The sequence below is a fragment of the Heptranchias perlo genome, chromosome 5, assembly GCF_035084215.1.
Source record: "Heptranchias perlo isolate sHepPer1 chromosome 5, sHepPer1.hap1, whole genome shotgun sequence".
Taxonomy (NCBI): Eukaryota; Metazoa; Chordata; class Chondrichthyes; order Hexanchiformes; family Hexanchidae; genus Heptranchias; species Heptranchias perlo.
In genome coordinates this window covers 66,628,554-66,650,000 of record NC_090329.1, presented here as the reverse complement: position 1 = coordinate 66,650,000, position 21,447 = coordinate 66,628,554, and the positions used below count along the sequence as shown (strand labels likewise).

Genomic DNA, 21,447 nt, shown 5'->3' with positions numbered 1-21,447 from the left:
CCCATACTCGAAGATGACAGCCTTGGCTCAGTGGTAGCATTCACCTAAGTCGTAGGTTGAAGCCCCACTCCATAGACTCGAGCACATAACCTAGGTCGACTCTTCAGTGCAGTACCGAGGGAGTGCTGCACTGTCGGAGGTGCAGTATTTCGGAGGAGGGGTTAAGCAGGTAGATGGGGTCTCAGCTCAGGTGGGCATAAAAGCTCCAGTATTTCGGAGGAGGGGTTAAGCAGGTAGATGGGGTCTCAGCTCAGGTGGGCATAAAAGCTCCAATGCCAGCATTCGAAGAACAGGGGGGTTTCTCCTAGCGTCCTTGCCAACATTTATTCCTCAACCGGCATCACTAAAAACCAATGATCTGAACATTTACCTTACTGCTGTTTCTACGGCCTCGCTTTGTGCAAACTGGGCGCCATGCTTGCCCACGTTACTATAGATTTTTTAAAAATTTGTTCATGGAATGTGGGCATTGCTGGCAAGGCCAGCATTTATTGTCCATCCCTAATTGCCCTTGAGGTGGTGGTGGTGAGCCGCCTATTTGAACCGCTGCAGTCAGTGTGCTGAAGGTTCTTCCACAGTGCTGTTAGGATGGGAATTCCAGTATTTTGACCCAGCGACGATGAAGGAACGGCAATATATTTCAAGTTGGGATGGTGTGACTTGGAGGGGAATGTGCAGGTGGTGGTGTTCCCATGTGCCTGCTGCCCTTGTCCTTGTCCTAGTCGGTAGAGGTCGCGGGTTTGGAAGATGCTGTCGAAGAAGCCTTGGCGAGTTGCTGCAGTGCATCCTGTGAATGGTACACACTGCAGCCACAGTGCGCCGGTGAAAGAGTAAATGTTTAGGGTGGTGGATAGGGTGCCAATCAAGCGGGCTGCTTTATCCTGGATGGTGTCGAGCTTCGAGTGTTGTTGTTGGAGCTGCTCTCATCCAGGCAAGTGGAGAATATTCCATCACACTTCTGACTTTGTGCCTTGTAGATGGTAGAAAGGCTTTGGGGAGTCAGAAGGTGAGTCACTAGCCACAGAACACCCAGCCTCTGACCTGCTCTTATAGCCACAGTATTTATATGGCTGGTCCAGTTAAGTTTCTGGTCAATTGTGACCCCCAGGATGTTGATGGTGGGGGATACAGCGATGATAATGCCGTTGAATGTCATGGGGAGGTGGTTAGACTCTCTCTTGTTGGAGATGGTCATTGCCTGGCACTTGTCTGGCTGCGAATGTTACTTGCCACTTATCAGCCCAAGCCTGGATGTTATCCAGGTCTTGCTGCATGCGGGCACAGACTGCTTTGTTATCGGAGGGGTTGCGAATGGAACTGAACACTCTGCAATCATCAGCGAACATCCCCATTTCTGACCTTATGATGGAGGGAAGGTCATTGATGAAGCAGCTGAAGATGGTTGGGCCTAGGACACTGCCCTGAGGAACTCCAGCAGCAATGTCCTGGGGCTGAGATGATTGGCCTCCAAAAACCACTACCATCTTCCTTTGTGCTCGGTATGATCCCAGGCACTGGAGAGTTTTCCTCCTGGTTCCCATTCCCTTCAATTTTACTAGGGCTCCTTGGTGCCACACTCGGTCAAATGCTGCCTTGATGTCAAGGGCAGTCACTCTCACCTCACCTCTGGAATTCAGTTCTTTTGTCCATGTTTGGACCAAGGCTGTAATGAGGTCTGGAGCCGAGTGGTCCTGGTGGAACCCAACTGAGCATCGGTGAGCAGGTTACTGGTGAGTAAGTGCCGACGACACCTTCCATCACTTTGCTGATGATTGAGAGTAGACTGATGGGGCGGTAATTGGCCAGATTAGATTTGTCCTGCTTTTTGTTGGCAGGACATACCTGGGCAATTTTCCACATTGTCAGGTAGATGCCAGTGTTGTAGCTGTACTGGAACAGTTTAGATAGAGGCACGGCTAGTTCTGGAGCACAAGTCTTCAGCACTACAGCCAGGATGTTGTCAGGGCCCATAGCCTTTGATGTATCCAGTGCACTCTGCCGTTTCTTGATACCACGTGAAGTGAATCGAATTGGCTGAAGACTGGCTTCTGTGATGGTGGGGATATCGAGAGGAGGCAGAGATGGATCACCCACTCGGCACTTCTGGCTGAAGATGGCTGCAAACACTTCAGCCTTGTCTTTTGCACTCACGTGCTGGACTCTGCCATCATTGAGGATGGGGATGTTTAGAGCCTCCACCTCCCGTTAGTTGTTTAATTGTCCACCGCCATTCTCTACTGGATGTGGTAGGACTGCAGAGCTTTGATCTGACCCGTTGGTTGTGGAATCGCTTAGCTCTGTCTATAGCATGTTGCTTCCGTTGTTTAGCATGCATGTAGTCCTGAGTTGTAGCTTCACCAGGTTGGCACCTCATTTTTAGGTACGCCTGGTGCTGCTCCTGGCATGCTCTCCTACACTCCTCATTGAACCAGGGTTGATCCCCTGGCTTGTTGGTAATGGTAGAGTGATGAATATGCCGGGCCATGAGGTTACAGATTGTGCTGGAATACAATTCCGCTGCTGATGGCCCACAGCGCCTCATGGATGCCCAGTTATGAGCTACTAGATCTGTTCTGAATTTATCCTATTTAGCACGGCGATAATGCCACACAACACGTTGGATGGTGTCCTCAGTGCGAAGACGGGGCTTCGTCTCCACGAGGACTGTGCGGTGGTCACTCCTACCAATACTATCACGGACAGATGCATCTGCAACAGGTAGATTGATGAGGACGAGGTCAAGTTGGTTTGCTCACTACCTGCCGCTGGCCCAGTCTGGCAGCTATGTCCTTCAGGACTCAGCAAGCTCGGTCAGTAGTGGTGCTACCAAGCCACTCTTGGTGATGGATATTGAAGTCCCCCACCCAGAGTACATTCTGTGCCCTTCCTACCCTCAGTGCTTTCTCCAAGTGGTGTTCTACATGGAGGAGGACTGATTCATCAGCTGAGAGAGGACAGTAGGTGGTAATCAGCAAGAGGTTTCCTTGCCCATGTTTGACCTGATGAGATTTCATGGGGTCCGGAGTCAATGTTGAGGACTCCCAGGGCCACTCCCTCCTGACTGTATATCACTGTACCGCCACCTCTGGTCGGTCCTGCCGGTGGGACAGGACATACCCAGGGATGGTGATGGAAGAGTCTGGGACGTTGGCTGAAAGGTATGATTCTGAGTATGGCTGTCAGGCTGTTGCCTGACTAGTCTGTGGGACAGCTCTCCCTATTTTGGCACAAGTCCCTAGGGTTAGAGAGGAGGACTTTGCAGGGTCGACTGGGCTTGGTTTGCCTTTGTCATGTCCAGATGGGCCGGTTTTATTCTTCTTATGACTTTTTTTTAAAGCAAGTTTGTACAACTGAGTGGCTTGCTAGGCCATTTCAGAGGGCGATTAAGAATCAACCACATTGCTGTGGGTCTGGAGTCACATAGGCCAGCAGGTGAGGACGGCAGCTTTCCTTCCCTAAAAAGGACATTAGTGAACCAGATGGGTTTTTAATGAAAATCCAGTAGTTTCATGGCCACCATTACTGATACTAGTTTTTCTAATTCCAGATTTTATTAATTGAATTAAAATTCCCCAGTTGCCGTGGTGGAATTTGAACTCATGACTCCCGATTATTAGTCCAGGCCTCTGGATTACTAGTCCAGTAACATAACCACTATGCTACCGTACCCAACATGACGACACTTCAAAAGTACTTCATTGACTGTAGTGCTTCAGAACTGCTTGAGGTCATGAAAGGCGCTACATAAATGGTGGATTTGTTTTTGGAAGTAAATAAGTTGTTTACTAGAAAGAAAGATACTTTACAAGAAATAAGAGAAAATGTAGAAAACTATTGTGTACATAATAAGAGTGCTGCAAGACAGATAATCTGACCATGCAGAATGCAAATGTTTTACAGAATTACTTTCTGGGGTACCTGAACAGGTCAGAAACATACCAAGTTGAGAATGAGAGAAGAAAACCCATATCCTACCAAAGCAGCCGTACTCCCTAACTTTTGGCTGAAGGCCACAACTGTTCAATTTCCTTTAAATTTATCGATTGCATTACTCAGTATTTCAGACAGACAAATCAGGCTGGGAAATAGACCATTTGCTAGCACAGGAGATACAACAGGATGAACTGGCTGGACTTCTAATTAACAGTAGTCAAATAGCCACTGATAGTTTAGTCATCTGAAAGTTTCTCTTTGCATACTAGTACATTGTTTTCTTAAGAGACTTGCATTTAAACTTGGAAAAAAACCATGAGTATCAGTGGAAGGATTTGGTTGGTTTGGCGGGGGGGGGGGGGGGGGGGGGGGGGGGAAGAAAAGAAAAAACTGATCTGAAACTTGGCAAGAAACCAAAACAGGCTGTTGTTACCTGCAGCTGCCCTGCAGACAGTATAATGAGTACCCCAGCTAACATCGCAAATCCAGCCAGCAAGCTGGGAATAGTGGAAACTTTAACCGAGGGAGCAATGAGGTCTATGCTGGGGAGCCCAAGGGTCAGCAAAAGCATACAGCAAACCTCAGGAGAGAAGGGAAGTAGATCAGCCCCGGCCAGTGAGGACCACGATTACCCCTTCCAGCTCTGTATTGCAAAATCAGAAAAGAGTAGGCAGAAGGCTGGGAGGGAGTATTCTGGTGAAAAATCTTTTGTGCTAGCACTAGGCAGGCTTAAAGAAGAATGTGGTGTCCTCTGCCAAAAGGTTTGGTATGAGCATTGCAAAATAGACAGGTATTACCTGTGGCAATAGGTTTTCTGGTGAGACTGGGGTAGAGGGTGGGCAGGGAGGTTGGTGGTCAATGTTCCAAAAAGATTGAATTAGGGTGCTGCATCACATGAATGCAACACAGGGTTTGATGTGGAAGTTAATGGACATGGCAAACTGCAAGAAGCTTTTACAGTAAGAGGGCAAAACAACAAAGGTGGCAAGTTACGCAGCAGAAAAGCTCAGCAAAGACAACAAAAGATGGAAGTGGACAGTTGTTGGGGGCAGGTGGGGGAAGGAGAGAAAGAGCAAAGGCAAGGGCAGACAGCAGTAAGGAAAGTTGAACATGTTGAAACACAGAGGAACATGATCAGTGAGAAGAGCAAGAGAGGAAAGCTACAGTTCCGGAGAAGACCTACCAGGAGGAGGACAAGTAAGGAGAGCACCAACAGGAAGATGCACATCAGGGAAGAAGGAAAAAGGCAACAAAGAGGGTGAGCTGATAAGATGGGATGGATTGAGGTGATTCAATGAGTGGGAAGTCTGCAACAGTGGTAAGCCACTTTGGAAAAGGGAGAAAATAAGCACGGAACTTGATGAGGTCTTGGTGTATGGAACAGAGGGTGACCAGGCAAAAGCAGACAGTACAAGACGGCATGTGACTGGAATATTAGAAATGGATCAAAATGAGACAACATGAGAAATAGAATTATGAATGAAGGCAAAAAAGACAATAAAAAAATAAACTAAAGATGAGGGAACACAGCCAGCAACTTCAAGATAACACAATCATATAACTTACTGTCTCAAGAAAACCAACTTAATGTCAAGGAAAATCTATAACATATCAAGAGTTTTGTATATACTATGTATTTCTTATGAGTATAACACTTACTTTCTGACACTGCATATGTCACACTATAGTGTATCCACTGAAAAACCTGTTAATTATGATAAATAGATTAGAAGTGTTACACTCACAGAGCAAACTTTTTTTTATATAAGCAGTATTGCTTTTGTGTAGTAGGAAGTGGAGCATGTTTCAGGCACTAAGATGCATTTTTTCAAACCAAAAAATGATTATTCTCTCTTTGGAGAAACTTCGCAGAACAGAATTCCCTACAAACATTAATAAAGCCTCACTATGACTGACCAGCGGAAAGTAAGAATCATGGAACAAAACAAATGTCGAAAATGACAGTCTCAGGACAAAAGTACCTGAATCAAAATAATCTAATAAATAATAGCCAACACAGCTTTAGAAGGTAATGACTGTGACAAATCTCAGTGACTTTTTATTTGAGGAAGTGATATCCCAAGTGGACAGTTGTATATTCAGATTTCCAAAAAAGCTTTCGATAAAATTCATGAAAAGCTGCCCTGAACAGAAAGCAGTGAGAAATCAAGGTAAAACCTGGGTGCAATAAGGAATTGGCCAAAGAAAAGAAAGCAATAGTTAGCGGACTGATGTCAGCATGGGGGGGGGGGGGGGGGGGGGAGTAAGATCTAAGTGGAATGCCCTAGGATCTTCCTAATCTAAACAACTTACATTTTTATAGTCATCATTATATTTCAGAGCACTTCATGCCAGTGGTCAACGAGTGGACATTGTTTACATTAATGAAGATACAGAAATCAAATGCAAATTGGTCATGTTCGCAAATGCTGCTAAACAAGGATGAGCAGTCGAGGCAGAAAAAGCAGCCAGGGACCAACGGAAAGGGTTGATTAAAATCTGCGTTAAATAACTACAAGATCCTAATGTTGGCAGGAAAAGTGGATGTCACAAGTATACTTTGAATTAGATAGTGCCAAAACAGCTGGAGCCAAAGCAGAAAGGGATGAGAGTGAGATAGTAGATTGTACACTTAACAGGTCAAACTACTTTGGAGCAGAAATGAACAAAGCAAATAGAATCAGAAAATGCCAGAAAAGCATTCAGAGTTCTGACGAAAGGTCTTCGACCTGAAATGTTAACTCTGCTTCTTTCTCCACAATGTTGCCTCACTTGCTAAGCTTTTCCTGCATTTTCTATTTTTGTTTCAAATTTCCAGCATCTGCTGTAATTTGCTTTTGAAAGCAAATAGAATGCTTAATTATGTTGCTAGGTCAGTTGAAAGAAAAATATTTAGATACCACCTCACTACATTAAAGACATTCCAAATTTCTTTACAAATAAATTACATTCGAAGGGCAGTCACTGTTATGGAGACAAATGCATGAGGCAAGGTCCCTAAAACAGAAAATGCTGGAAACACTCAGATCAGGCAGCATTTGTGGAAGAAGGAACAAAAGTTAATGTCACACTGTTTTCGGCGGTGTGGGTTAATGGAAGATTACTGGCCAGAATGTCAAGAAAAGAGCCTGCTCTTCTTCAAAAAGTGCCATGAAATTATTTACGTCCCCTTGAGCAGGCAGATAGGGATCCAAAAGATAACATCTGAGTGCAGCACTCTCAATACTGTGACAACCTAGATGTGCTCAAGTCCATAGTGGGACCTAAACCATCAATCTTTCGATTCAGAGGCAGGAGTACTACAAATTGATCCAATCTGACATGTTAGACGATGCTGTCAGCTGTGGCTCAGTGGATAACACTATCACCTCTGATTCAGAAGGTAGTGGGTTCAAGTCCCATCCCAGGGACACAAAATCCAGGCCGATACACCAGTGCAGTACTGAAGGAGTGCTGCACAGAGAGGTGCCATCTTTCAGATGAGACGTTAAAACTGAGGCCCCATCTTCCCTCTCAGGTGGTCATAAAAGATTCCATGGCACTATTTCGAAGAGGAGCAGGGAAATTCTCCCTAGTGTCCTGGCCAACATTTACCCTTCAACCAACACCACTAATGGTCATTATCACATTGCTGTTTGTGGGAGCTTGCTGTGCGCAAATTGGCTGCATTTCCTACATTACAACAGTGACTACACTGCAAGAAAGTACTTTGTTGGCTGCAAAGCACTTTGGGACATCCTGAGGTTGTGAAAGGCACTATATAAATGCAAGTCTTTCTTTTACAGAGTCCTGGTCAGACCACACCATGGAGTACCACTCAATTTGATCAAGACAGAAGGGAAACATTCAAACAAGGCAAGCTACATAGAGATGAGCCAGGTGGCTGCCTCCCCATCAAAGGACTGTTTTGAGAAAAATACTGAGAAAATAAAATAGGGTTCTTCAGCTTAAGGGCACGCGAGAGCAGAGGGAAAGGGCACGCTAGAGAGAGCACGAAAGAGCGAGAAAGACCATCCCTACAGCTGCTACCTCTCCCTCTGCTCTTGACTGACAAAATAGTATTTTTATTTATAAATCACAATATTGGCTTCTTTCTCAGTAGAAAGCAGATTCACTCAGAAAATGGTGCAGCTTGTTTTGATATATTAGCTCATGTATATGGATGTTATGTCTGCTCAGGGCCAAGACATTCAATTCAAATACGAGCATCTTGTAGGCTTTATTTGTGATTGATCGGCAGATCCTTAAGTCAAGAATGACATATTTTCTTCGTCCTAGTCTCATTTTTTAAAAAAAAGTATTTCTCAGCTGATCTTATTAGGTAACCCATCTATGCACTGCTGTTTCTCTCTCAATCTATATCAGAACATAGGAGCAAGTGTGGGCCATTCAGCCTGTCCCATCATTTGATTAGATCATGGCTGACCTGTGCATCAACTCCATTTACCCTCCTTTTCTCCATATCCCTTGATACTCCTACATAACAAAAATCTATCAATCAGTCTTGAAAATTTAAATTGACTCAGCATCCACAGCCTTTTGAGTTCCAGATTTCCATTACGCGTTGTGTGAAATAATGCTTCCTCATTTCACCCCTAAATGGCCTCTAATTTATTATGCCCACTTGTTCGCCCACCAGCAGAAATAATTGCTCCATATTTACCCTATCAAGCTTCTTTATGATTTTAAACACCTTGATTAGATCACATGCAACTGTCTAAACTCAAAGGAATACAAACCAAGTTTACACAATCTGCCTTTAACCCCCAGTATCATATGCAGGCTAAAGTCTCCTATTATTTTTCTTTTTAAAGGCCTCTTCAAACTGTATACACATACATTCCTCTATTAAGTTAACACAATCAGGTGTATTAAATACTTCCACCAGTGATTTCCATTCTTTTCTGTTCCTTAGCTCCACCTGTAGAAACTCCAACTACAGTGATTATACAGAGAGATTGCCTAAAAATGCCTTTCATGAAAATTTACTGCAGCAAAGACAGTTTTACAGTTGGATAATTAATGTTTCTGTTAAAAAAAAACTAAACATTGGCAGCAAAAGTGCCAGCAAATAGGACGTAGGGGAAAAAAAACTCTGGTTGTATCCGATGAGTCAACCAACTATTGGTCTCCCTGTTCCAATAAACTCTACTGGAATGTTCATCATGATCAAGGTTGTTCTGCAGGTAACGCCCTACATTGCTAAATCAATTCGTGCTGCTGGGATCGTTTATTTAACATAATTACAAATATACTGGGGGCGAAATTCCTATCAACAATTTTAGCAGAAAAAGACAGCATAAGTAGATGTGGCATTTTCCATTTTGTACTCAGTTACTTCAAAACTACAGCACAAAAACAGGCCATTCAGCCCAACTGGTCTATGCCAGTGTTTATGCTCCACATGAGCCCCCTCCCTCCCTACTTCATCTAACCCTATCAGCATTACCTTCTATTCCTTTCTCCTTCATGTGCTTATCTAGCTTTCCCTTAAATGCATCTATGCTATTTGCCTCAACTACTCCTTGTGGTAGCACGTTCATACCACTCTTTGGGTAAAGAAGTTTCTCCTGAATTCCCTACTTGATTTATTAGCGACTATGTTATATTTATGACCTCTAGTTTTGGACTCCCCCACAAGTGGAAACATTTTCTCTACATCTATCCAAACAAACTCTTTCATTATCTTAAAGACTGCTAAGAAGTCACCCTTCAGCCTTCTCTTTTCTAGAGAAAAGAGCCCCAGCCTGTTCAGCCTTTCCTGATAAATATATCCTCAGTTCTGGTATCATCCTTGCAAATCTTTTTTTGCACCCTCTCCAACACCTCTATATCCTTTCTATAATATGGAGACCAGAACTGTGCACAGTACTCCAAGTGTGGCCTAACCAAGGTTCTATATGAGTTTAACAAACTCTGCTTTTCAATTCTATCCGTCTAGAAATGAACCAGTGTTTGATTTGCTTTTTTTTTATGGCCTTAATAACCTGTGTTGCTACTTTTAGTGATTTGTGTAGTGTACCCCTTCGCTCCTCTATTCCATTTAGCCTATTATCCAAGCAGTATGCAGCCTCCCTATGCTTCCTACCAAAATGCACCACCTCTCTTATCTATATTGAAATTTATTTGCCAATTACACACCCATTCTGCAAGGTCATTAATGTCCTCTTGCATTTTGATGCTTTCTTCCTTTGCATTAACTACACCCCCCAATTTGGTGTCATCCACAAACTTTGAAATTGTACTTCTGATTCCTGAATCCAAATAGTTAATGTAAATTGCGAACAACTGTGGTCCCGCATAGATGCCTGTGAACAGCACTGCCCACCTTTTGCCAGTCTGAGTAGCTACCCTTAACCCCTACTCTCTTCTGTTTTGTAGCCAACTTGCTATTGATTCCGCTACCTATCCCGACTCCACATGTTCTGACCTTAACCATGAGTGTACAATGCGGTACCTTATCGAAGGCCTTTTGAAAATCCAAATATATTACATCTACAACAGTACCCTTGTCTAATCTTTATTACTTCTTCAAAGAATTCAATAAGGTTGGTCAAGCATAACTTTCCCTTCTGAAATCTATGCTGACTACTCTATTATATTCTAGTTTTCTAGATGTTTTTCTATTACATCTTTGTGTAAAGAGTCCATTATCTTTCCTACCAATGACATTAAGCTAATTAGTCTATAGTCCCCCAGACTTGTTCTTTCTCCCTTTTTAAAATATAGAAATAACATTAGTGTGTGCATGGATACAATCCATCTGGACCAGGGGTTTTATCCTCTCTAAGTTTGATTAGTTTATCAATTATCTCCTCCCTTTCTATCTTAAATGTTTTTAATACCTTTTTTGATCTCTTCTAATATCATGCCCACCTTGTTAGTCTCCCTAGTAAATAAACACTGAGGTAACATAGCTATTTAGTATTTCTGCCATTTCAGTTTATCTTGTTCATCTTTTAGTGGCCCTATTCCTATTTTTCTTGTGTGTCTGTAGAATAATTTACTATTTGTTTTTATATTCCTTGATAATTTAATTTCATAGTTTCTCTTTGCTTTCCTAATTGTTTTTCTGATTCCTTTCCTAACCTTTTTGTGATCCCTTTTGTCATCCTCTCTCCTTTATTGTCTTAGTATGCCTTTTTCTTTAGTTTCAATTTTACCCTTATCTCTTTATTCATCCATGGTATTTCACTGTTGGCTAATTTGTTCTTGCTTTTGAGAGGAATATATTTCTCCTGAACTCTACTGATCACTTTTAAATATTTCCCACTGCTGTTCTCTGTCAATTTTTTTTCCCCAGTTTACCTTCACTAGTTCCATTCTCATCCCCTCAAAATTAGCTTTTTACCAATCTATTACTTTGGTCTTTGTCTTACTTATGTCTTTCTCAATCATTATTTTAAACCTGTGTTATGATCCCTATTGCCTAGATGTTCCTCTACACTTACTTCTCTTACCTGCTCTGGCTCATTTCCCATCACTGGATCCAGCATTGATGCCTCTCGTCGGGCTTCTCACATACTAGGTAAGAAAGCAGTCCTGTACACACTGTAAAAACTCCATTCACTTTTCCCTACCTCTTGCAAGTTTATTTGGGGGTAGTTGAAATCTCCCATGATTATTATTCGTTTTTTTTTTAAAAACTAATTTCATAGATTAGTCTACATATTTCATCATCCATTTCCCAAACTCAACCTTTTTTTTTTGCATAAAGTTATCAATTGGTGGTATTTCACCCTCACCGACTTGTTTTTCCTAAGGAAGTACTCTTAGCTTTGAGACTAGGACTATCATACCCTCAAGCATATATTGAGAATGCACTTCAGCAGTTCTGGCCTAAGCCTCCACATTAAAAGCAGTGCCTCCTGATGGTCAGGTTATATGGCAGTGGCAAAAAGAACCAATGCTTGAGTCGACCATATTTCTAGTCATCTGATTAGGATGATATTGACAGGTATCTGAGTATTTCATGGTCAGCACTATGCTCTATGTTGGCAGAAGCTCCTATGGAAAAAGTGTGGAAATTTTAAAAAGAAACTGGCATTTTTGATCCAACCAGGTTTTTTTAGCAGGCGAGAAGAGAAAAAATGAGATAAATATTGTACTGCAGGGCAGTGAACATACATTTGGACTGAAGTGGGGTAATTTTGACTTTCATTGCCAGGCGAAAAACAGGTGATAGTGTAGAACAGACAGCTATTCACTTCGCCTGATTTTCTTTTCCATGGCAAACAAACAATACAAATACAACTTGAAAAGGGAACCTCAGCTAAACAAAGTTAATCTAACAAGGAACGAATTAGAAATTATCAGAAACAAGTAACATCTGTATTGAAAAGGGCTGATGTTTTAGTCGCAAGTTAAGTCACTGCAAGTGTTTATGTTTATTGCAAAGGTTAAATGGTTGCAGATAAGCTCACACAATTTTATGCACTCATTTTTGCAAAATTGTAACTCATGAAATTTATACAATTTACAGTACCTGAAAATTAGAACCCCCAAGTTTTGCTTTAGCACAAATCACAAGATCAAGGGAAAGGTTTTTTGCATTTCTTCAAATAGAGTACAGTATTAAGGAACCGTTTCAAAAAAGAGGAAGTTGTAACTTCCTGTTATAGTAATCAATTCCCTCAAACAGACAGCCGTTGGTAAAATATAAACAACAGCTGCTACAAAATATGTGAATAAACGTGTTCATGGAATGGCATGTCTATTATAAGCAAATTTGCAAAAGATAGTAAAGATGGCAGGTTTAATCCAAATACAAATGTGATCTTCACAATTCAAAGTTCAACACATGCATTTTTTCCCCCCCTTAAGTGGTTTGTCTCTGGTCAATTTCACCCCAGAGAAAGTCAGTTTTTGGGGAAAATATACTTTGACATGTTGCTGAAAAAAGGGACCTCCTGGTCCATTTTCCAGCAACAAGTCAGCATCATAGATCTTCAAATTACCCCCACTCCACAATGTCATTGATTTGCCATGCAACGCCCCTCCCAAAAAATGTTTTGGCCCAATCCTTACATAAAGTATATAGTATCTATAAAACATCAGTGTTAAATTTATGCAGTAAAATGCTTCAAATTAGTTTGTCCATCAGAATGTAACATTATGCTGTTATACACAGATGTCCTGAGCAGCTCCCAGTCCTAACAAAAGCCCTTTCATACTTCCAGGCTAAGAATTCACTCACAGACCTTTGCAGATCAGATACTGAAAAAAAGTTAGTCTTCTCTGGCTCCTTTCTCGAGCAACAAGTCTGCATCATAGATCATCCAATAACATTCTCTCCATGTGGTCACTGATTTACCATTTGCCCGCGAAAAAATAATTTTCTGGCCCAATCCTTTTTCAACAACACATTTAATTAAAGAATGAATGAATGAATGGATGTTCATTAACAAAGGTAGAAAAAGATTTGGGTGCCAATTTGCCATTTACTGCAAATATCCAGTCAACGTGAAGCTGTTATTAACAAGGCTAATAATACACTACAATAAAAGACTGGCACCTGACACCAAATATAAATTGGGGGGGGGGGGGGGGGGAAGGGAGAGGGAGAAGAGAACGAGAGAAAGATCACTCTGCTGATACAGTAAGGAAGAAAAACAAGCAATGTAAAAGCACCTAGAAAAAAGGTAATTAACTGACTAACTGCATGGAAAATCCAGTGTTAACATTTATTTATTTTCCCTCATCAATTAACTGTGGAGTCATGTTTGTCCTTCAGCTGAGTTCACTGCGTAAGCTTAGAAAATTTGAGAATCCCCTGCGTTAGAGAAAGGATAGCTTAGAGAAAGATATAATCCAGAATTTTAAAATTGAGTAATGGGCACATGTAGATACAAACAAAAAAGTGTTCACTTCATTCACAAATTGTGCATTAAAAAAATTACAAATAGAATGCACCTGAAGAGAAAGCAAGATGGCAGTCTCTAAAAACTCAAAAACTGCAATACAACCCAATGGTCAGAGCATGCATTTACATTCAAAATTTCAAACTGCAGAGCCACCTATTGGCTATAGCCTGTAATTACATTGTGACAGGAGCCAGTTGACATAAGCAAATTGAATGGGAAATGAGGACATAGCAATTTACAATGAGGAAATTTGACAAAAGTGACCGAAATGTGGCAGTGAGGTTTTTGTAGGCAGTAAATGTAGACAGATGCACAATTTATATTATTGTAAACAATTTTACAACACCAAGTTATAGTCCAGCAATTTTATTTTAAATTCACAAGCTTTCGGAGATTTTCTCCTTCCTCAGGCAAATGTTTCAAGATCTCCTTGAAGCCTACGCATTTATACATATTGAACAATAATAAATGGTGTTTACAGACTGCCCCTGCAACTGCCCGTTGCCAAGGCAATCACCGTGTTCAGACAGAGAGGTGTTACCTGCAGAACCTCCGAATACACATTCAATAAAAAAACAAACAGGGAAAAAAAACAGAGAAAAAAAAACAGAGAGAGAGGCACTTTTGTTTTTTTATTGAATGTGTATTCGGAGGTTCTGCAGGTAACACCTCTCTGTCTGAACACGGTGATTGCCTTGGCAACGGGCAGTTGCAGGGGCAGTCTGTAAACACCATTTATTATTGTTCAATATGTATAAATGCGTAGGCTTCAAGGAGATCTTGAAACATTTGCCTGAGGAAGGAGAAAATCTCCGAAAGCTTGTGAATTTAAAATAAAATTGCTGGACTATAACTTGGTGTTGTAAAATTGTTTACAATTGTCAACCCCAATTTATATTATATAGATGTTGAATTTATGGTGTTGCATTATGCTGTGATTTATGCCTCTACACAGAGCTCAGTTTTTCAAACTATTGCAAATACACAAGCGCCAGTTGCATCAAATAAAATTGCTAGTGCCAGTTCTTCAAACCATTTAAAATTTAGTCAGTTATTGAATTTAATTTCTTAAACCCATGACATCCCTTAAAAAAAATTGACAAGACTTTTGCAAAACATTTTATAGCCTCATTCTTCAAGCTCTACCAAAGATTAGCACATCTCCAGAAACACAAGCTTTAAAAGATTTCACAATGTATGTCCCACCTTAGTCAAATTACATGCACACGCCCCAAGTGATTCTTACAACCTGCCAGTTCAAGAATGCCATTCAAATGAGCTATTTTTAATGTTATTAAGAAAGGAGTGTGCATGCATTAATTTCAAACAGCGATAAGCTGCCGACTGAAATTGAAATGATTCTTAGTGGTCAGTGGGCTTTTCTGTGACTGTGTAAAATGAACAAATACACCCACTAATGGAGAGTGCTAAGTTCAAAGAAGCATGCCATTATCAAGGATGTCAATTCCAGTCAGTCAGCAGACTGATCACAAAGGAATAATACATAAAGTACAAATCTGGAAGTCCTTATGACAACCATTGAGGCATAATTTTTTTATAAAACAAACCAAAAAACCTTACACTTCCAAAAATAAACACAAGTGCTCCAAGCCTTATGTACAAAGTAAAAATTTACCAATCAAAACTGTCACAATTCACAAGAACTGTAGCCAACAGCATTATACAGCCTCCAGCATTCAAGTTTCATTTTTCATGCCCCCTCTATTGAAAATAAGGGGTTGACACACTTACAGTTGTTGCAACTACAAAAACAGTCTAAAAAGAAATAAAAGTAAAAAAAAAGCTTAACACAAGAAATGAGAGTCAATGTTATAATCTAATCAAGAATTTCAATTGTAAGCCACAGAGCTTCACTGACAATTTAGATTAGCCTTTTCTCACTGGGCAGGATGAATAACATCCTTACTGTTGTAAAGTGTATTACTCATTACCTGTTTATACTGCCTGGTTAGTGTTGTCAATTCAAGGTACTGACAACTGTCCAGAATTTAATAAAACAGAACCACAAGATAATGCTCTACCACAGGCTCTTTCTCCTCCCCCTCCAGAAATAGAATAATTTATTTTCTTACTAATTTTCTCCACAAAAATGTGTGAACTTTTCCCTGGGATATTTCCACATGCACCAGCCACCTACAGTCCTTCCCTAAAGTGGTCATCTCCATGGGCACATTTGGCAGTAGCTGCCAACTGGCAGAGTTATTAAAAACAAGCCATCTCCTGGGATTGCCCACTCCTGTGCTCCCAGCCAGTGGCTTTCTGCCCACTGAGACAAACAGAAGCTTAAAAAATCCCAACCTTGACTTCACCCGAGGACCACGCACTCACACGTCCAGTGAGAGTTGCTGGATAGGACCAGGAACTCCAGGAATTAGAACTCCCCTCACTGCTACTCTGGCTGATTTCAGGGGGGAAGAGACGGTGCGGGGTGAAGGGGGGAAGAGACGGTGCGGGGTGAAGGGGGGAAGAGACGGTGCGGGGTGAAGGGGGGAAGAGACGGTGCGGGGTGAAGGGGGGAAGAGACGGTGCGGGGTGAAGGGGGGAAGAGACGGTGCGGGGTGAAGGGGGGAAGAGACGGTGCGGGGTGAAGGGGGGAAGAGACGGTGCGGGGTGAAGGGGGGAAGAGACGGTGCGGGGTGAAGGGGGGAAGAGACGGTGCGGGGTGAAGGGGGGAAGAGACGGTGCGGGGTGAAGGGGGGAAGAGACGGTGCGGGGTGAAGGGGGGAAGAGACGGTGCGGGGTGAAGGGGGGAAGAGACGGTGCGGGGTGAAGGGGGGAAGAGACGGTGCGGGGTGAAGGGGGGAAGAGACGGTGCGGGGTGAAGGGGGGAAGAGACGGTGCGGGGTGAAGGGGGGAAGAGACGGTGCGGGGTGAAGGGGGGAAGAGACGGTGCGGGGTGAAGGGGGGAAGAGACGGTGCGGGGTGAAGGGGGGAAGAGACGGTGCGGGGTGAAGGGGGGAAGAGACGGTGCGGGGTGAAGGGGGGAAGAGACGGTGCGGGGTGAAGGGGGGAAGAGACGGTGCGGGGTGAAGGGGGGAAGAGACGGTGCGGGGTGAAGGGGGGAAGAGACGGTGCGGGGTGAAGGGGGGAAGAGACGGTGCGGGGTGAAGGGGGGAAGAGACGGTGCGGGGTGAAGGGGGGAAGAGACGGTGCGGGGTGAAGGGGGGAAGAGACGGTGCGGGGTGAAGGGGGGAAGAGACGGTGCGGGGTGAAGGGGGGAAGAGACGGTGCGGGGTGAAGGGGGGAAGAGACGGTGCGGGGTGAAGGGGGGAAGAGACGGTGCGGGGTGAAGGGGGGAAGAGACGGTGCGGGGTGAAGGGGGGAAGAGACGGTGCGGGGTGAAGGGGGGAAGAGACGGTGCGGGGTGAAGGGGGGAAGAGACGGTGCGGGGTGAAGGGGGGAAGAGACGGTGCGGGGTGAAGGGGGGAAGAGACGGTGCGGGGTGAAGGGGGGAAGAGACGGTGCGGGGTGAAGGGGGGAAGAGACGGTGCGGGGTGAAGGGGGGAAGAGACGGTGCGGGGTGAAGGGGGGAAGAGACGGTGCGGGGTGAAGGGGGGAAGAGACGGTGCGGGGTGAAGGGGGGAAGAGACGGTGCGGGGTGAAGGGGGGAAGAGACGGTGCGGGGTGAAGGGGGGAAGAGACGGTGCGGGGTGAAGGGGGGGAAGAGACGGTGCGGGGTGAAGGGGGGAAGAGACGGTGCGGGGTGAAGGGGGGAAGAGACGGTGCGGGGTGAAGGGGGGAAGAGACGGTGCGGGGTGAAGGGGGGAAGAGACGGTGCGGGGTGAAGGGGGGAAGAGACGGTGCGGGGTGAAGGGGGGAAGAGACGGTGCGGGGTGAAGGGGGGAAGAGACGGTGCGGGGTGAAGGGGGGAAGAGACGGTGCGGGGTGAAGGGGGGAAGAGACGGTGCGGGGTGAAGGGGGGAAGAGACGGTGCGGGGTGAAGGGGGGAAGAGACGGTGCGGGGTGAAGGGGGGAAGAGACGGTGCGGGGTGAAGGGGGGAAGAGACGGTGCGGGGTGAAGGGGGAGAGGCGGTGCGGGGTGAAGGGGGGGAGGCGGTGCGGGGTGAAGGGGGGGAGGCGGTGCGGGGTGGAGAGGGGGGGGAGGCGGTGCGGGGTGAAGGGGGAGAGGCGGTGCGGGGTGAAGGGGGGAAGAGGCGGTGCGGGGTGAAGGGGGAGAGGCGGTGCGGGGTGGAGAGGGGGGAGAGGCGGTGCGGGGTGAAGGGGGAGAGGCGGTGCGGGGTGGAGAGGGGGGAGAGACGGTGCGGGGTGAAGGGGGAGAGGCGGTGCGGGGTGGAGAGGGGGGAGAGACGGTGCGGGGTGAAGGGGGAGAGGCGGTGCGGGGTGAAGGGGGAGAGGCGGTGCGGGGTGAAGGGGGGAGAGACGGTGCGGGGTGGAGGGGGGAGAGACGGTGCGGGGTGGAGGGGGGAAGAGACGGTGCGGGGTGGAGGGGGGAGAGACGGTGCGGGGTGGAGGGGGGAGAGACGGTGCGGGGTGAAGGGGGAAGAGACGGTGCGGGGTGAAGGGGGGAAGAGACGGTGCGGGGTGAAGGGGGGAAGAGACGGTGCGGGGTGAAGGGGGGAAGAGACGGTGCGGGGTGAAGGGGGGAAGAGACGGTGCGGGGTGAAGGGGGGAAGAGACGGTGCGGGGTGGAGGGGGGAGAGGCGGTGCGGGGTGAAGGGGGAGAGGCGGTGCGGGGTGAAGGGGGGGAGGCGGTGCGGGGTGAAGGGGGAGAGGCGGTGCGGGGTGAAGGGGGGAAGAGGCGGTGCGGGGTGAAGGGGGGAAGAGGCGGTGCGGGGTGAAGGGGGGAAGAGGCGGTGCGGGGTGAAGGGGGGAAGAGACGGTGCGGGGTGAAGGGGGGAAGAGACGGTGCGGGGTGAAGGGGGGAAGAGGCGGTGCGGGGTGAAGGGGGGAAGAGGCGGTGCGGGGTGAAGGGGGGAAGAGGCGGTGCGGGGTGAAGGGGGGAAGAGGCGGTGCGGGGTGAAGGGGGAGAGGCGGTGCGGGGTGGAGAGGGGGGAGAGGCGGTGCGGGGTGAAGGGGGGAAGAGGCGGTGCGGGGTGAAGGGGGGAAGAGGCGGTGCGGGGTGAAGGGGGAGAGGCGGTGCGGGGTGGAGAGGGGGGAGAGGCGGTGCGGGGTGAAGGGGGAGAGGCGGTGCGGGGTGGAGAGGGGGGAGAGACGGTGCGGGGTGAAGGGGGGAAGAGACGGTGCGGGGTGAAGGGGGGAAGAGACGGTGCGGGGTGAAGGGGGGAAGAGACGGTGCGGGGTGAAGGGGGAGAGGCGGTGCGGGGTGGAGAGGGGGGGGAGGCGGTGCGGGGTGAAGGGGGGGAAGAGGCGGTGCGGGGTGAAGGGGGGAGAGGCGGTGCGGGGTGAAGGGGGGAAGAGACGGTGCGGGGTGGAGGGGGGGAGACGGTGCGGGGTGGAGGGGGGGAAGGCGGTGCGGGGTGAAGGGGGAGAGGCGGTGCGGGGTGAAGGGGGGAAGAGGCGGTGCGGGGTGAAGGGGGGAAGAGGCGGTGCGGGGTGAAGGGGGGAAGAGGCGGTGCGGGGTGAAGGGGGGAAGAGACGGTGCGGGGTGAAGGGGGGAAGAGACGGTGCGGGGTGAAGGGGGGAAGAGACGGTGCGGGGTGAAGGGGGGAAGAGACGGTGCGGGGTGAAGGGGGGAAGAGACGGTGCGGGGTGAAGGGGGGAAGAGGCGGTGCGGGGTGAAGGGGGGGAAGAGGCGGTGCGGGGTGAAGGGGGAGAGGCGGTGCGGGGTGGAGAGGGGGGAGAGGCGGTGCGGGGTGAAGGGGGGAAGAGACGGTGCGGGGTGAAGGGGGGAAGAGACGGTGCGGGGTGAAGGGGGGAAGAGACGGTGCGGGGTGAAGGGGGGAAGAGACGGTGCGGGGTGAAGGGGGGAAGAGACGGTGCGGGGTGAAGGGGGGAAGAGACGGTGCGGGGTGAAGGGGGGAAGAGACGGTGCGGGGTGAAGGGGGGAAGAGACGGTGCGGGGTGAAGGGGGGAAGAGACGGTGCGGGGTGAAGGGGGGAAGAGACGGTGCGGGGTGAAGGGGGGAAGAGGCGGTGCGGGGTGAAGGGGGGAAGAGGCGGTGCGGGGTGAAGGGGGAGAGGCGGTGCGGGGTGAAGGGGGAGAGGCGGTGCGGGGTGAAGGGGGAGAGGCGGTGCGGGGTGAAGGGGGAGAGGCGGTGCGGGGTGAAGGGGGGAAGAGGCGGTGCGGGGTGAAGGGGGAGAGGCGGTGCGGGGTGAAGGGGGGAAGAGGCGGTGCGGGGTGAAGGGGGGAAGAGGCGGTGCGGGGTGAAGGGGGGAAGAGGCGGTGCGGGGTGAAGGGGGAGAGGCGGTGCGGGGTGAAGGGGGAGAGGCGGTGCGGGGTGAAGGGGGAGAGGCGGTGCGGGGTGAAGGGGGAGAGGCGGTGCGGGGTGAAGGGGGAGAGGCGGTGCGGGGTGAAGGGGGAGAGGCGGTGCGGGGTGAAGGGGGAGAGGCGGTGCGGGGTGAAGGGGGAGAGGCGGTGCGGGGTGAAGGGGGAGAGGCGGTGCGGGGTGAAGGGGGAGAGGCGGTGCGGGGTGAAGGGGGAGAGGCGGTGCGGGGTGAAGGGGGAGAGGCGGTGCGGGGTGAAGGGGGAGAGGCGGTGCGGGGTGAAGGGGGGAAGAGACGGTGCGGGGTGAAGGGGGGGAGAGGCGGTGCGGGGTGAAGGGGGAGAGACGGTGCGGGGTGAAGGGGGAGAGACGGTGCGGGGTGAAGGGGGGAAGAGACGGTGCGGGGTGAAGGGGGAGAGGCGGTGCGGGGTGAAGGGGGGAAGAGACGGTGCGGGGTGAAGGGGGAGAGGCGGTGCGGGGTGAAGGGGGGGAGGCGGTGCGGGGTGGAGAGGGGGGGAGAGGCGGTGCGGGGTGGAGAGGGGGGGAGAGGCGGTGCGGGGTGGAGAGGGGGGGAGAGGCGGTGCGGGGTGTGAACACAACCCCGCGTTCAGAGCAAAGAAACCCCGCAAAATGCGGGACTCTGATCGCGGTGAAAGAGCAACCGAGGGTCAAGGAGCGGGTAACCGACAGCGACGGAAACAACCGCAGGGAACCGGCTCCAGCGACAGGTCCCACCGGGCAAATCCGCCCCAGCTGAAGCCGGGCCCGGGCCCGGAGACGGTGTATGGGCGGGTCCCCTCGGCCCGCAGCTGATCAGTCCACGGGGCCTTGCGAGCCGCCGCCGCTCGCAGTCAACAAAACACACAACGGGCGGGGCGGGGAGCCGGGGGACCGCGGCTCTTCCCTGACGAGGCGGCGGATACCTGGGTTGTGGCGGCGGCCCAGACTCTCGGTCCTCGGTTCCTCGGACTCTTCTCCCTCTCGCCCTTCGCTCACTTCACCTCTGACCCCGGAGGCCCCGCCCCTGCCCCCGCCCCTCCGTCACCTGGCCGCCTCCCGACACCAACTGCGCAAGCGCGCACCGCAGCGTGCCTGGCACGTGCCAGAGGTTGGCACTGGGATTGCTGGGCTGGCACAGAATGGGAGCAGGGAAGGGAAGGAAGGGGCATTGCCAATGACGAGTCAGTGTGAGGATAGAACTTTTATTTTGAAAATAAAAGCAGAATTATATTTGCTCAGTCTCTACATAATTTGAGTGGAAATTCGTGGGGTCAGGAAGCAGTGCAA

At 48.5% G+C, this 21,447-nt stretch overlaps 1 protein-coding gene across 4 annotated transcripts in view; it reads right to left on the bottom strand.

Moving 5' to 3' along the window:
• LOC137321823 (syntaxin-7-like) overlaps positions 1 to 21,179 on the bottom strand; it is a 60,247-nt gene extending 39,068 nt beyond the window's left edge. For 2 of the 4 annotated variants that reach the window (XM_067984527.1, XM_067984529.1), the window contains exons 1-2: positions 21,084 to 21,179; positions 5,593 to 5,638 (exon numbers count right to left, since the gene is read on the bottom strand). The gene's annotated coding sequence lies outside the window, so the exon portion shown is untranslated. The remainder of the gene's footprint in view (positions 1 to 5,592; positions 5,639 to 21,083) is intronic. The other 2 variants (XM_067984526.1, XM_067984528.1) reach the window with 1 other exon arrangement.
• Between the last annotated feature and the right edge of the window lie 268 nt (positions 21,180 to 21,447).